The following is a 17841-nucleotide window of genomic DNA, read 5'->3' on the forward strand; positions in this document are numbered from 1 at the left end:
AACTCCCTTATGACTACCCTGAGAGGTTGCTCTAGTTAGAGAGCGATGCACTGAAAAAATGGAAAAGTAGAGCTTGCTTTTTGGAAAAGCAGCTCAAAAGTTTTCAGCCAAAATGTATTACCTTCATGATCCAAACAGATAGAAAGAAAGCACATTTAGAAAATAAGATGAAGAAAGCAGTGAGGCAGGTGGCCTTAAACTTGGAGTTACGGAAAATGTGACAATGAACAGAAATACTTTCATCTCTGGCATGTTAGGCAGTATAAGTTTTCCTGTCCTGACTAACCAGCAAGAAGCTAAAATTAAGTACGAGCCGGGTATAGTAAGCAGTTATTGCTGTATTATGGCCAATGCTCCAGGCAAAGCAGAGCAGGCCAGTTCTCTGCAAATATCTGGGTTACTTGAAGAAAAGCTAACAAGAGACTAGACAATACAGTGAATGTCTGTTTTTCTCCAGTTTAGGCTGGTATGTTATCAGATAGGAGAAGCCATTTACTTTTAATAGGCACTTACTAGTGGGATAAATTACTCTAGTCCTTACTCAGATTTGTCATTGATATTTCGCTTGTGTAGGATTAAATAAAAATCAAATGCAACATAATACACCACATACAAAGTGCTTTTGAGGAACAGAAAGCATTTACCTTATTGTAATCATATCACTAATGTGCAGCTACTGCAACATGCTAGCATCACCATGAAAGCATTTAGAGGCAGGATGGTGAAGAAAACACATTCTTAAATGAACGAAACCAGAAGGCAAGGAGGATCTATTTATTTGTATAATGGCATTTAGCCGAAACTCCTCATCCCTTGTGAAGACAGACTGCTCCTCCATGGGTGGAGCTATGCATAGCACAGTCTCTCACTTCGTGGGTAATATGGCTATTGCAGCCCGATAGCATGCAATATTGTACTGCCATCTTGAATTGAAGCATTTTATAAGGGCTATAAAAGGCAGGAGATCTCAATAGCACTTCTCCTAGCCCCAGAATTTCTCCAGGGAAGTCTCCCCTCTCCAGACAGTCCTATCTTTGCCACACAGACATGATCAGCACAGCTTCCTTTGGCTTGGACAGATTAGCTGTAGCTCATGGTGTGAATCATCCTGCTGGTGAAACGGCAAGATGATTTACAGAGAACATTTGATGGAAACTTTTGGCTGGCAAAGCTATGAGGATATCTTGCAAAGTCCGCAGTGGCATACACAGCCACATAACTGGATTCCTAATATAATTGTCTCCAGTTGCATATGCAGATAGAGTTTTCATATAATCACAGAATGGGAGCTGTCTGTCAGTAGATTTCTTTCATTTTATCATCAGTTTCTTGGCTACTTGGAACACAATGAACAAGACATGGAAGCGCAAGGCCTTAGAGGACCCAGCTGAAAAGTAAGAAATAGAAAAATTATGTGCTAAGGATATAGACTTGGTATTTATGGCAAATGTCCACATTTAAGTGGACTTTTCACATGATGTCAATAAATGATATGAGTTGTTGACAAAATTTAATTTTTCTGTTTTATCCCCAAGATGAAAAAACCCTTTTCTATTTTTGCAGTAAGTCCAAACACCAAGGCTTAGGCTTAGCTGCAAATGCTACTTAATTGCAAGCAACTATTACAAATGTAAGTAAGTTTGAGTAGAGTTTGCATGGGGTTTGTTTTGTGTAAAAGGCAAGTGCTTTAACTGCACGTAATAGAGGGAATACAACTGTTTGGCTGCTCCCACTTGGAAGACTGTTGATACACATCTATCTTTAATATTGACCAGTGTTGAAATAAGTAGATTATAAGGCTTTTTTCTCTAAACTGCTCCCTGCTCTGACAATAGTTATAAGTCAAGATGCATGAAGGGTAAGTGAGCAATTTATATGACTATTTCAGTCCTAAATAATGTTTGCTGGACTGCCAGAAGAGCATCCTTCTGATGGGGTTACACACCTGAAGATTCTCCTGGTAAAGAAGATAAACTTATACCAGTTGATCACGGTCTTTGGGCAGAAGTAAAAGCATTTTGTTGAAGTTTCTGTCAAAACGACTCTATACTAATTTCTCTGAACAAAAAAGAAATATCATCTATTAGCTCTGAATCTAGAACAGGAAGGAAGCTCTTCCTTTAGCTGAAAGAAATGGAAGGATAACTTCCCCATAAAAAATAAAAAGAACAAGTGAATAAAGACAGTAGCAACAGCAATTGTAGGTACAGAAGCATGAAACTTTTAAAAATTAAAATATTTTAATTTTACACCTTAACACTGAAAATATCTAAGAGCGCACTTCATCTGAACATGTTCATACTGTCCATACCTCTGAACGAGTTGCAAAATGAAGTACATATCTTTCATTTCTGAACCCACTTTGTTCTTCAAGAAAACTGGAAATGGGTTTTGGACACAATCTGACAATTAAAACTACTACTATTTTCTAATGCTGCTATGTGCCACAGAGCATGAAATGACTTTTTATTATCATTTCTTCAGTAGCTGTTCCATTCTGAATTACATGTGACTGTGTGCACTTCTTCAGTGACCAAAAAATCCTAAATCTGTTTGTGTATGTGGGAACTGAAGCCTAACTTAAACACTACAATACTTGTCACGTGTAGTGAGAACAGAGGTTAGCTGTGGTTTCAATAGTGGTAAAGTCCTCTGATAACACAATGACCTGTAAGGAAAGTAGAGGGCCCCTGTTACTTATATGATAGCAATCTCTCTTACTAATGCACTGTGCCCTTACACATGCAGCTCTTTCTAACATAAGCATTTCAGGCAGATGGGGAATTGCAGTCTATTTTTTGCTCATTAATGTTCCCATAAATTACGTGATGGATCTGATCTCCTCAAGGTCTCAAGTCATGGAAATTTACACTTGCAATAAGATTGTACTGCTAAAGAGAAAGTATAGTATAGATGCCATGAGATGGCAACCAAGGACTGTGGCAAAGATTATTAAATTATTTTATTGAAACGGTGAGATCTGAGTGTCCTATAGCTCCACAGATGAGGATCATTGGTCCATTCAATGTTTCTATGTTCCTAACATGAGAAAATGTTTCAGTGATATCATTAATATTTTGGAGGTATGCAGGCTAAAATACAGGCTTTTCCCTTGTGCCCCTGCACTCTGGATGGCTTACACAGCTCTTACCTAACCCCAGATATTTGGGACCTTGGGATGCTTGTCCTAGTTGCTTAGCTGTTCGGATCCGGCAGTATATAGATAGCAGCTCTCAGCTGCAGTTTGTTGCCTCGGCTGGCGGCTAACAGCAATGCCTAAACATCAGGCTCAGGCCCTTTCTCTTAAGAAAAGATTCTGTTGCATTTTTGTTTGTTAGGTTAGAGATTCGGAGATGGAAACATTTTCCTAGGAGAGCCAAGAGGGAGAAACTGCTGCTGGGGAAGAGCTTTCATAAGAAAGTGCCTGGGTTTTTCTGTTTTGCTGATGATCATTTAGAGAAACTATGCACCGAAATATCTAAAATTCAGCTTCCTCTTGGAGCCATACCCAAACACTTATTGGTTAAAGCTGGAGAAGAATCTGTTTAAAAAAAAAAAAAAAAAAAAAAAAGCAAATGCTGTGGCAGATGCCCTAGGGCTGACTTAGCTTCTTTACACAAGGCACTGTTGGATTAAGTGATCCATGTTATGGATGAAGGAAACAGTGAATAGCAACAGAACATGAGCTCCCACATAATGAACCACAGTTTGGATGCAGTTGATAAATTTGCATTTACTTAATCTGAAAATTTAAAACGTGGTTTTAACTCTCTTTCAATTTTATATCAATTTTACATCCTTCTACCATGAGACTGACAGAAATCAAAAGTGCATCTTTGTTTCCTGATTGCCTTAATTGCATCAGATTGCATTTAATGTCCCAGCTGAGATATAATTTATCTGAGAAATACTTTATATAGGTTAAGCAATGCACATAGTTTGACTACAGATATGACCATATTCTATGAGAATGACAACATCACTTAAGTCGCCACCTAACCAAGCCATAAAAAAGCAACTGCCCTCTTGCAGAACAGATTAATGTTTTCTGAAAAAGTCTCAATTTCACGTGCCCTGATTTTTGTTCATTCAGGCAGAATACTCCTTCCCAGACTGAAGAAATACTGAGTAAATGGCAATGATTGTATTTTCATTTTGGAAAGGTTCATCTGGTTTAACCTCTTCTGTATAGATATATGTACCTGCCCCCAATATTCCAGACAAAGCTTAATGGAATAATGATGCCACCTTGGCTATTAATAGGTTGAGTTCAGCTGATTAGTAAAGCTTAACCTACTTGTTATGACAAGGCCTTCAAGTTTACTTCCACTTAAACAAGAATAGAAAGCTTCTCACTGGTGTTTATGAAACCAAAATTTTCTTTAATGGCAGTGAAAAAGAAATAAATAGTTCAGAGGTGCCAAACAAACATTTTAAAGTATACTTTGCAGAATAAGTGACCCATCTGGTTTGTTTCCTCAGATGCAGTGAAAATACCCAACCCAAATAATAACATGAGGCGATCCAGTGTCAAGTTCCTTTGTTAGGGGGCAAGCAAGAAATATTTTTTATGCATTTATTAGGTAAAAGAATGGGGATTATTCACTCTTAAAAATGTGATTTAATGGAAGGATCTGCATTACTATCAGGAAGCTGTAAGATGCAACTCTGTATAGTAAATCTTAATTAAATGTTGCTTGATATTGAAGAAAAGAAACTTAAACTCTTAATGTTAGTCCAGGTCAGATGCACATAGGCATTTAAGAATTCAAGCCCCTTTCATCTACTGAATTAAATTTGCTGGCCAGATACTTTGTTTTCCACCAGGTTTCCTAAGACCCTTTCTCAGTTATATCATCCTCCCTCAGTGACAGCTGAGACAATTAAGCTCTTAATGAAGGAATGCCACTGAGGCAGGAGAGGACAGGAGCCCTTTTATTTGGTAATGCAGAACAGTGTCCAACAGAAGGACAGTTCCCCCTGGAGCTACGGCTCTTGAACTCAAACTGCAGATGAGTTCCTGTGCAGCTTCTACAGCTGTTCTTTGTCTCCCTTGGGCTCATAGCCCAATTAGTGAAAGGTTTTGTAGCAAGTGCTTCTCCATATGTGTTCTAGATTGCACTTCTGCATATATCCTAGGTGCTAGTTCCCTGGTTGTGTGGGCTGTGTAGGTTGTGCAGACATGTCAGTCTGGACACAGAGCACAGCCTGGACCCAGAAACTGGAAGTGGAGACAGCACTGGTAATGCACATCATTACCCAAGCATCCTTGTCTGAAATAAAAACATTACTCATCAATCTGAAAAGACAAATAGCTCCATAATGATCCAGTTCTCTTTCAACCACAGCTCTGAACTGTCAGACTGAAGCTTATCTGTCCTGACTTGTGATAACAACCAGCCTGGTGGAGTGGCACCTAGGAGCATGGGGGACTGAGTTTCAGGTCTGGTGGGATGGGGAGAATGGCAGCAGAGGAGCTGTCTGTGCAGCCAACCACAGGCGACTCAGCTCCTCGCGGTAGCTTGCTGGAGGCAGTTTCTAACATCTGGTTTAAGAAACAGCTGTGATTTGCCGATCTACATAATTGAGATGCCTCCCTGGAATTAAGTGTCTCCAGAGGAAACAGCATCTGAGCAAATAAGACAACCAGGAAGGATGTGGTATTAAGATACATGGAAGTCGGGTCTCCCATCTCTGTGTGCTAGACATCTTTCTTGGGTGCCTTGCTTCTTCACAAGAGATTTGTAACGGGCAGTGTCAGTGCTGCAGCCTCCCGGGATTGCCATGTGGAAGTTAGTAGCTCATGACTAATCCCGTGTCTGCTTACGGTATTTGAGCTGACAGACATGCATCGGTCTCCCTGTCAGTGCAGAGTTCTGGCCCAGGAAGCACTTCCAGTCCTTTGTCCAGTCTCTGTCTTCAGACACGAAAAGTCTCCTCTGGACTCTATTCCAGTCCAACAGTGCCATGGTGCTTCCTCTTACATGTAGACTAAATTTTTGCTACTTTGATCTCTTTGTGCTACCCCACATTGTTCTGCTCTCCCCTCAGCTGCCAGCCCCTGTGGCAATGGTCCAGCATTTCTCTCCATACTCCTGCATCAAATCTCAATTTCTGCTGTTAAGCCTTTTCTTGAAAAAGCCTGTTCTCCCTCGCCTCTAATCAATCTATATTTTTGATGAAACTCTGTGGGAAAGCTTTTCATATGTATTCCTGATAAATGGCTGTCCCATCCCAAATGTTGCTTTGAGTAGTGAGGGGGGAAGGAGAGATGGAGGAAGGAGGGATCAGGAGAAAGGCAAGAAACAATAATAGGAATATTTTACATTCCCCCAAAAGCATGAAACTGTGCCTATCATTTCACAATTAAAAGTGGGATTCAGCTGCCTTTCCCCAGAGTGTTTTGAAATTACACATATAGTTTTTGCAGTTTGGAGAAAGCTAAGTCATTTCTAAAATATATCATATAGCAAAGGCAGCCTTTGCTGGATTTCTTTACCAAGATAATCTCATGTGGCAGCTAATTTCTTATTAAAAAACCAACACATCACTTCTATTTGTCTTGAGTGCATGCCTCTGACATAGATGAAAATTGGTTTTCAACTGTATGTGCCAAAGTTGTAATTTTTCAGGAAAATGCAACAATTACAAACAATATAATTGAAAACAAATGCAAACAAAGCACAACTCACAAACAAGCAGGAGGAAAAAACCTCTGTCTTATTAAAACAGGTTATTATATTAGCCACAAGTAAATTTTCCGTGTCAATCATCTCTCTTAAACACACACAGCCTGCTATCTGACCAGCTACCACATGTACATACTTAGTGCTTCATGTTTTCTACTGCTTGCTCCCTCAGTCACACCTGATGGCCATGCATGGGGTCTCTGCTTGCCAGTGCACAAGGCTGAGCTGGACCTTGGGCTCTACATGGGGCCCCAACCCCTCAAGCAATTTGAGTTGATGCACCTTCAACTTCTGCTAGGACCAGAATAGGCAGCCTCAGAAGTCAATCCTGGGTACATCGGTACTTGTGAACTCTGGGATCAGACTCATGCTTGAGCCCAACTATCAGATCATCCACACTGCCTACATGAAACTTCGAGCTCTGGGATGACGTCCCAAGCAAGCTACAGTAGCTTGACAACTAGAAAAGCCCAGGAACAAGGGAAGAACTGAAGAACTGGCCCTTTCCTTCAGACAGTATAGAAATGAGCGCTTTGAGGTAGTTTAGCAAATCAAAGTCCAAATTTTGGTGTGGCAGAATAGATGTAGCTAAGGAGACTTAGATTCTCGAAAAGAAATTTGAGGTTGTTAGCATATTTGAAAATCATGGCCTTTGTTATCATGCCTGGCTAACCAGCTACTTCCCTAATTTAATATACCCACATTGAGAAAACTGACCCTAATCCTTATATGCTTTAAAATTTTTGGTCTGTGGGAATTTTGAATTGCCAAGTAGAAGAAAGTTATATCTCAAGTTACCTTTGACTCATAAAGTCCTGAGCTTTTTATATTCCAAGGATGGAAAGTGTGCAAGACAAATCCACCCACAAAGACACAAAATATGCAAATCTCCCTTCTTGTGACTATGCGTAAAGACAATAATGTTGTGAAATTCTTGAGATGTTTGTGTTATTGCAACTTGTAAAAAGTGAAATATTCTTTGTTTCTCAATTTTCTTACATAATTTATTATTTAAATGGCAGACACATAAATGCCATATAAACACCTCTCTTATGACAATGATGACTTACTTCCTATGCAAAGATACATCTATTTCTCACTGATTCTACATCACTGCATAAACAAGAACAGAAAAATCACAGTTTAGTATTTAGCAAAAAAATGTAACATTTAAACTGGGATCATATCTCTGCCATAAAAGACATAGACCTCTTAAACTATGATATTCTGGGGAAAAGTGCACAGTTAATTGCTCCCAGCACTCCGTTATGTCTCGGGTCTAAAGCTAAGAGCTGTCACACTGAAAATTGCAGGGGCTCTGGCTTAAAACTACAGAAAAATATTACTGCTACAAACTAGATCCTTCGGGTTATACCAGCTGTGCCTCTGGCCCACAGCGTAAGTCTTTTCTCATTTAAAACTCAGCCAATACTCATGTAAATTATGTGGACTGATCTTGGATTCATTTTGGGAAATGGACAAACTGTGGTGAAATAACTTTTCTCCTGTGGCTGAATCATACAGAGCCCAATAGCCCATGATAAACTTCTCTCCTCTAAGTAATTTTCAAAGCTTTTAACAGACCTTTCATAGAGAAAGCTGAGAAGAATATCTCCTGCAGATGTATTCAGCTAATTGAATGTTCACACATTTAATTTCTGTGAAGATGCTATTACTAGTCCTTTGTGAATAGCTCTGCTTGTGGTCATTTAGGTATATGTATTTACTGCAAGCTGAGTTGCATTCTTTTTGGACTCCCCTTGACTCAGACAGAGGCTGTAGATTGAGTTGAAGTCTTGTTCATGCTGAGTGAAGTCAATAGGAGCATCTCCAGGGACTCAGATGGGCTTTGATGGACCCTAGCCCAGGACAAGAGTTTGGAGCCAGAATAAACTAAGTGAGATCATCTGGTCCGATCTCTAGTCAAACACAGGATATGCAAGTTTTATCCAGATATGCCAGTACTGAAATAACATTTTCTTCCTTAGGAGATTAGAAAGCATGTGCTGTGGAGAGGAGAAACAGAGGTCCCTTCCTCACAGTGTGGCACCTTGGCTGCTGGGACCCGCTCAGGTGAGATGTTCCCGGGTGACTGCAGATTCTTTGCCAGCCAGAGATTCAGCTGGCTGCGCAGCACAGTACCCGCTTCCTTCCCAATTCCTGAAGGAAGCTCAGGATTGTTGGACTGCTGCAGGAAATTTAATCAGTGCTGTTTCCCATCAAACTCATGAACAAAGGTGGTAAGCCGAAGTCAGGCTGACATACTTTAAAGCCAGAAAAGACCGCAAATACTGGCCAGCCTGATCCTCTCATGATGTGTGTGTATGTGTAACACAATATAAAAAAGAAATACCATTGTACTAGGTTAAATCAAAAATACATCTAGACCAGTACTACTTCCAAAAGTAGGAGATGCTTAAAATAAATACAAGAGGCAGGGCAATATAAAATCATCTGTCTCATAATCAGTAGTTTAGGAATTCCTTGAACTGGAGGTTGGACCTGCACCAGTGTACTGCAATAAACTGGTGGAGGGGTCTCTTCTCCAGGAACTGCCTAATTATTTTTTTTTAACCCATTGATCTTACTCAATCTGGATTAATACCCTTTTCCTTTTAATATTTAATGCCATTATACGAATTTTATGTGAGGGTAATCCACTTCCTTCTTATAAGCTGTCTCAATATTTTCCTCACAGCTATGAGGAAATGTCTTATTTCAAGGCTGGATTTTTCCAACACTAACTTCCTGGTGCTAGATCTTATCATACCTTTATCAGCATACTTGAAACAGAGGATGGAAAACAGATTTTTGTCTTTCCTTTCCCCTGTTGTACTGTGTCCATTTTTAAGTTACAGCCACTCAGATTTTTAAAATCCTGATCCAGAGGACCATTTAATTGCATGATTTACTTCAAGTACATAAGTAATCCCATTGACTTCAACAGGACTACTCACAGGTTAGAAGTTAAATGCATGATTAAGAGCTTTGCTTGCATAGTATTTAAGTTCTTTTCAATTTCTCATTTACTGTCATTCCTTAGTCATGATACTTGATCTGTACAATGTGTTGGAAGCACAGTGTTTCAAGCAAATTATTCAGCATGGGATCACGTAGGTTACAACACAGCAATTTCCATTGCAGCTTTTGTCCAGCATTGAAGGAATTTTGACTGAAGGATACCAAGGGCTTTTTTGATGTTATTTCCTCTGAGGAACTAATGCTCCTCATTCCTGCTAATTCCCTCTGCTGCCTAGTTTATTTGTTCAGCAGTGCCCTAAACAAGAAAGGTTTCCTTCAAACAATAGGCTGCTTTGCAGTCTGTGTGTGTGTGGTTTACTGAATCCAGACCTAGGGAAAATACACTAGTCTTCAGCTGGTACGAATCAGAGCTGTCTGCAGAGATGAGGGATCTATGCTTTCTTACATCAACTAAGGATCTGACCTGTTGCCTACCGTGTTAATACATAAATGTGTGTATATGTGCAGTTAAACCTGTAAAACCTGGGCAAAGGAACAGGCCTTCAACAATCCTCTCTTGGGATATGAAATATAATATTAGAGACACAAGGGCAAAATGCTGAAATGAAAGCTTTTTTCTTCCTGAGGTCAGGTATGAAAGTACGTTATACGGTATTGTCTCCCAGTACCAATAGTAAAATACTTTTGAACAATGTTTGCAAAATGATTACACCTGTGCTATGGGCCCTTGAAAGCTTTCTAGCACTTAAGGTGTTTCAAATGATTCTGCATTATTTCAGAATTTTTGGTATTAATCACTGACCATTCCTGTGTCCTACATACACGTGACCAGGGGCTCTGGCTCCTTTTGCAAACAATAAGAAGTGGCTGTTTCAGATCAGCCAAACCAGGAAGTGGAGTATTGCCTAACTCATGGTTTCAGTTATTTTCTGAAGGCTTCTATATCTGTCTGTTGACCAGATGCAGAGCCGAGCCCTTTCTGTAAGGTGCTCAGAATATAGTGGGACTACTCCTTAAATACAGTACTACCCCAATACCACAGAATTTTGTCAATACTCCAGAGCAAAACCTTTTTTCATTAAATTGCCTATTTGTAACTTGCATATACAAGCTATATTGTATGTAACAGAGATCCAATTCTTAAAGAATTAATTTAACTTGAATGAGCAAATGGTTATGTTTTTCTGCCTAATCTCCAACTGAAGTTGAGATGAATATCAGATTTTATAAAAATCTCAATGTAGAGCTGCAAAATACTTTGATTTGCATATGAGACAGCTTAATTTTCCACAGATCAGGGAAGTCAGTGCTCCACTGTAAAGAGACCCCCTAAGAACAAAGAGGTTGTTACCTCCAATAATTTCTGCAATAACATTTTGATGCATTTGCTGAATCAGACAAGCAAAGCCATAAAAAAACCCCTGTAGCACTGAAAACCAGTGAAGTATCTCACTTTAGCATTTTTGTGAGAAAACAAATACTTCCTGGGTAAATGCATAAATGAGACCCTTCCCCAAATATCCTTCCAGCAGGTAGAAGTTCATAGACTTCTTGATCTGGAGATAACATTTTCTCCATTGTGCTACGTAACTGCAACAAGCCTATCTTCCAAGATTTTTTTACATCCTTTATTTGTAGGAACAAAATAAAAAAATCAGCATCAGGAATCCCTACCAGCCACTGTCCAGAAAGTAGGCTGTGTGATACTGTGCTGGACAGCAATTATAATGTAGCTAATCCAAAACCTAAGTGAAAATCTAGCATGACTTTGAAGTGTTAGAGTCTAATCCTAAGAAAATGATTGTGCTCTGTAGGAGTTTGCCTTCATCTTTTATCAGTTTGACACTATGATTCAAGTTTTCAGAAAGATGATTTAGATGTGGTAGCTGCCACCTTGGCTGACTGCAGATTATGCTAGGAAATGGCAGACAGGATTTTGTACAGCTTGAAATAATGTCTAACTTCATTGTGCTTTTAAGTGTGAATTCTCAGAACCTGTCACCTTCCATGATAGATATTGTATATATCCATATTTAGCAGGCTATCTATGCATCCCACTTTGGCCTGTATCATACACATGATAGAATCAGAGAATCATATAATAGTTTGGGTTGGAAGGAATCTTAATGATCATCTACTTTCAACCACCCTGCCATAGGCAGGGACACCTTCCGCTAAATCGTGTTACTCAAAGCCCTGTCCAACCTGACTTTGAACACTTCCAATAATGGGGCATCCACAATTTCTCTGGGCAACATTTTCCAGTGTTTCACCCCCCTCATCATAAAAAAAATGTTCTTTGTACCCCGTCTAAACCTACCATCTTTCAGTTTAAAACTGTTACCCCTTGGCCTATCACTACAGGCACTGGTAAAAAGTCTGTCCCCATCTTTCTTATAAGCCCCCTTCAAGTATCAAAAGGCCACAATAAGGTTTTCCCGGAGCCTTCTCTTCTCCAGGCTGAACAACTCAAACTCTCTCAGCCCTTCCTCACAGAAGAGGTGTTCCAGCCCTCTGACCATTTTTGTGGCCCTCTTCTGGACCCACTGTAACATGTCCATATCTTTTTTGTACTGGGGTTCCCAAACCTGGATAAACACGGAAATCACCAAACTGTTCTGGTTGGCAGGGACCTCTTGAGATCATCTACTCAATTCCCCCTGCTCAAGCAGGGCCACCTAGAGCTGGTTGTCCAGGACCACGTCCAGTCATGTTTTCAATACCTGCACAGATGGAGATTCCACAGCCTCTCTGAGCAACCTGTTCCAATGTCTTACCATCCTCACAGACCACAAGTCTTCTTGTGTTCAGATGGAATCTCATGTGTTTTGTTGCCTCTTGTCCTGTCACTGGGCACCACTGAAAAGAGCCTGGCTCCCTCACCTTCCTTCCCTCCTACCAGGTACATATACACAGTAATAAGATTTCCCTGAGCCTTCTCTTCTACAGGCTGAAGAGTCCCAGCTCTTTTGGCCTGTCCTCATATGAAAGATGTTCCAGTCCCTTAATTATCTTTATAGGCCTGTACTGGACTTGCTCCTTGTGTCCATGTCTCATTTACTGGGGAGTCCAGAACCAGAGCCAGCACTCCAGGTGTGGCCTCACCAGTGCTGAGTAGAAAGGAATGATCACCTCACTTGACCTGATGGCACTCCTTTTCTTAATGCAGTTCAGGATGCTGCTGGCAAATACAAACAAACCAGGTCTTGCTGAAAACTGCGTATCACATCAGTGAGATTCATTTGTCCCAGTTTTAGAGGTCTACATTTAAGTTAGTCTGCTGTGTTCACTTTCTAGTCAGAGAAGAAACCCAGGGTTTTCCAAAGTGCAACTCATCTAACTAAGGTCAAGGTCTACAGGTCAGTTAAATTGCAGCTTAGCCTAGAGTTCCTCTTTGGCTACAAAGAAAACCTGGAACACTCGCTAGCTGAGGTGTACACACTGTGCACACTCAAATCTGGACTGGTAAGTCCCACAGGTACTTGTCTTAGTGCTTAATATTTCACAGGGCCTGTGAATTTATTAAGAAACTTGAAGTGTGGGCAAATCCCCCAGCCTTTGCCAGAATGGTTTTGTACCAGAGCAGAAGGAAACAGGAGGAACAATAAAGGATTTCAAGGGTTATACAGTTGTCCTGTTCTGCCACGTGCATTTTCATGGGCTTCCTACATTACTGTTGTCTGCAACAACTAATCAGCTGTTGGTAGAGGCTATAGAAGTGTACTTCATACACTTCCAGTTTGGTACTTTGTGGTCTTTCTTATCTCACCTTCATTTCTCTTTCTGCCTTTTTTGTCTCATTTCTAATTCTCATTTGCTCTGAAATCGGTTTTGCTTTCTTATTCTCCTCCCATTTGTCATGTCTCTGCAACTAATGTTGTTGTTTCTTCACAGTGCTTAAAAAGCTTCGAGTACTGAGGAAGATGCATAGGGCAGTGTACTAGTTATATAAAAGGACAGCTGTAAAAACATGTGCGAGGGCAATTAAGCGAGAACTTTTAGAAGCATGAAGTCATTAATTCTAATTGCAGTAAAGCTCTTCTTAGAAATTGTCCCTAATATTCGAAATGGAAAAAAAGTAAGCTTCAGACAGCATTCCAGCTTTACTTCCTCCACTTTCGTGCTACTGCAAGCAAGGGGACTGTGTCCTATCATAGGCTACTGAGGAAGACATCTTCAGAAATCCCTCTTTGGGCTTGCTGTCCCACAGGCACTTGAACAGGTTCCACTTTAAATGCAGCAGAAGCCAGAGGCCAAGTTACAAGCCAGAGGATTATTCCCCAGCAAAGCAATTTCCAGTTTCCTCATCAAATATTATCAAGGCCCTATCCTGAATTCCTTCAACCGCTTTTCAAGAAAGCAACAGATTAGGGCAGTTAGCAGCATCTTCAAGAGTTGTTCAGCACCTCACAGACTGATAATTCAGTCACCTTAATTTCATTAAACTCCAGAGTTGTTTCCAATAAGCAGCCACTCTTTTAACCAGCTGATACAGAGCTGAATGATGAAGATATGCTTAAGCAAACCAGATGAATACACACAAGGAACCCTGTTCCTTTCAGTTGCAGGCTGAAAGCTGATATATTACATGTCTGCATGCAATAAAACTTTTTTGTTTTAATGTTCCTAGGGAAACTTGAAACTAAATCCTTGCAGAACATCTGGTTCAAAACTTCAGCATTTTAATATTAAATGCTTCCTGATATCTGTTTGTGTAACTGTACCATGCAGGTTTGCTTCATAGCTTTATAATAAATTGTTTCTAACTCATTTTGTTATCCTTGCACTGACTTTGATATCTCCTGCTGATAACATAACATCAGTAACAGTGCTACTCCAAGTTCAATAGTCAGCTGATATCCCAGGCACAAATTCTGAAGATGGCTACATAATTTTTAGGTGTCAGCTTTGTATTGTCTTACATTTAATTCTAAGGTTTCAATTCTGTTCCTTATAATGAATTAAATTTCTTTATATTATAGATGTGTCTTCCCAAATATGGTGCTCAGTATCACAATAGGTCCCCTCTGCAACATCTCTGGATAAGGTGTGAAGAAACTTTCCATGCCCCTGTGAACAACAGTTGTCGGGTTACTGCTGGGGCTGGTATTTAGAACTTTATGTCAAAGCCCTTGGGGAAAAAAAAAACACTTCAGCAGTGAAGTGGAACATTTTTTCCACCCCTAATAGTCCTCCTGAGCTTCCATAGGTAGACAAGCAGAAAGAAATCAGAAAAGGCACATATATTTTAAAGCACATTAAGCCTTGTGAAGATGGTACTGCTAACCTCAAAAGCTGTAGCTTAATAGTTCCAAATAAAGCCACGTTAAATCTTAAGTGTGATGCTCTCAGTTACGCAGGCTGATTTCATGCCTCCAGTTGGTTTCACGTTTGTGCTGAGCACAGTGCAGAGTCCTGACCTGGCATTGCCTGACCCTCCTCCAGACCGGCTAATTGCATCAACCTGACTCTGAGCTGCAAGGCGCATGAACTTTGGTATCCTGGCATGCTACTTTTGGGTACTGAGCTGGTATTTTTGCAAGATCTACAAATTAGACTAACTCTAGCTACCCACTTTAGGGTAGCCTCAGCTCCTTAGTCTGAGGCCATCCAGAATGGCTGAGAGCATCTCAGGAGCTTGCCACTCTCTCTGGACAAAAGAAGGAGCCTCCATTCCTAACTTCAGCTACTCAGGTAGAGCTCAAAGACAGAGTGAATACAAACTAAAGGAGGGCTCCAAGAGCCTTTGAAATACAAGAGAAAGCAGAAACCACTCAGGGGTTCCTGAAGTACTAGGAAGGATTAAAAACAAAACAAAAAGTTCACACAACAGAAGTTCAGTTTTATAGCCTTAAACCCCATACCAACTGTCAGCAAAGTTTTGTGCATGCTTTAGATTAGCTACGTAATTACACCATAAACCCCCACTAGGATTTAATTTCAGTTGAAAGCAGTGGAACTAATGGTGTGTTTACAAATAAAGCTAATTAAGATTTTGTAGAACTGAGGACTATTTCATACAAGTATCAAGAGATTTAATGTCAATATGTAGCACTTTGCATGACTCATAGAGCCTCTAGTATGTACAGGTATTTTTAGCCTGATCATTACATGACTGGCCTAGCTCAGAAAGAAATGTGAAAATACATAGTTGGAAACAACTCTTCCAAACAGCAAAATAATTGTGTAAATATATAACTGGAACAAAATCCTACAGCTGATGTATAACACAGGAAATTCCATTTCAGCATATTTCTTGATGCTTAATCCTGCCAGGTGGAATGGATCAACAAAAAGGGAGAAGTTACAGTACATTGTGAAAAAATGTTATACATTTGTGGAGGTCATCCAACAAGACAGAGGGAAACTCCACAAAGCGGCTACAACTCTCATTGCTTAAGTTCAGCCTGGTTCAAGCCCAGTGTCTATCTGTATAATTACGATTATTTAAGTTTCAATTTATCAGTATCTTCCAAAAAGCCTCTTTTTACTGAAATTAACTTTCAAGATATTTCCTTAATTTGTTCCAATATATACATATTAATTTCAATTAAGATATAGCAGTACTGGAATAACAGTTGGGGTAGGGAAAAAGACACTTTCTACAATTTGCTCACATTAGTTTCTTCAGATTGTCTCCAAAATGATTCAATAATAGAAGAGTGCCTTATAATTTTCAACAGCCTCATTGAGCACTGAATCTGTGAAAAGATGAATGTGTCAGCACAATGTCATGACTCGGCATACTATTGCTGATTGAAGCAATCAAATTCAGAGGAAAATAAAATATTAAGAGGGAACTGTTGAGCATGGCAGCTGAGAGAATAATTGGAGATCTCCATAATGCGTCACTGCAAATCAGATTTGGAATGTTAAAAGAAAAGAGAGTGGATATCTCATATGAAACCTGAAGGTATAATTGGTAAGATTTTTAATTAAATTCAAAAAAAGATGAGAGAGGAAATTATTTCCATAGACAGCACGACTAGTAACTGCCTTTCAGGAACAGAGTGTTGGGTTCTTAAGTGCATTTCAAGGTTAAGTTTAAGCTCAAGATTAACTTTAATAGGCATACTAGCTCTAGACAATTTTGTCCTTAGGTTCCTTAGACCTACTCTTTCAGCCATTAGATATATATGAAATAACATGAGAGCAAAGAACTAGGATTTGGTGGTTTTGTAATAAGAAATAGTTATATATAGTAATGTGTATTTCCATGTGGTTGCATAGTGGTTACAATAGAGTGTGAGGATCGACATCTAAGACAATGCCATACACTTTGCAATTTTCAAAATCAACTGAATTGAGAAAAGGAGCCTCACACCCCCCAGACTCCATGTCTCAGCATTCGCTTCAGTACAGATTTTCCTTAAAGACTGGCTTTGCAAGGTGCAAGAGCATATTTGACCAGAGGTCGCTGCCCAGAGACCTTCAGAAGACAGGTAGTTCTGAAAACAAGCAGTGGTATCTGTGCCAGAGGCAGCCTCCAGTGTCTCCACCCTGGGGCAGGAGTGCTGCTCTCCCTCCCTGCGTGGCTGGGGCCGCTTGCTTTCTTGCAAATTCTTGTGAACTGTGGGTGATGTGTTGAAATTGCCCTTTTTGCTCTGGATTGAGTAAAGCTTGCTCTATATTGAGTCAGGTCCAGAAAGGCCAGCAGTAACTACTGCTAGTAAATGAGTATTAGCAAAGAAAAATGCCAAAAATGAGGGGGCAAACTCTGGTAGTGAAAGATTAAAGTGTGTTAGGATTCGTTACATGTGTAGGCTAGTAACACACATTTCACAAGTGTCTGTAATAGATCGTCTTTCTTTGTGCAATTGTATTTTCCATTTACTCTCTATCCTGAGCCAAGCACGGGGCCCAGGGAGACTGCCCCTTTTACTTCAGCCCAAGCCCCAGGGGTGCTTAACAAACAGTCTGGCCAGGGGACTGCAAAGTCTGCAGGGGTGGGTGCCTGCTTGCTATTGCCACAAAAGAGAACTTGAAAGGTTTTGAATAGTGATGAGTCTTGGTCAAATGAGCCAGCATTTAAGTGAGCCAGCAATATGTATATACTAAACCAAAATATATATTCCCCTCCCATCCATCATTTTCAGAAAATGAGTGGAGCTATCTTAATTTTTAATGCAAGTTGAGGACTTGCTGTTCACATTAGAGCTAACGTGTTCTC

Source organism: Falco biarmicus, chromosome 3, assembly GCF_023638135.1.
Source record: "Falco biarmicus isolate bFalBia1 chromosome 3, bFalBia1.pri, whole genome shotgun sequence".
In the NCBI taxonomy this organism is placed as follows: domain Eukaryota; kingdom Metazoa; phylum Chordata; class Aves; order Falconiformes; family Falconidae; genus Falco; species Falco biarmicus.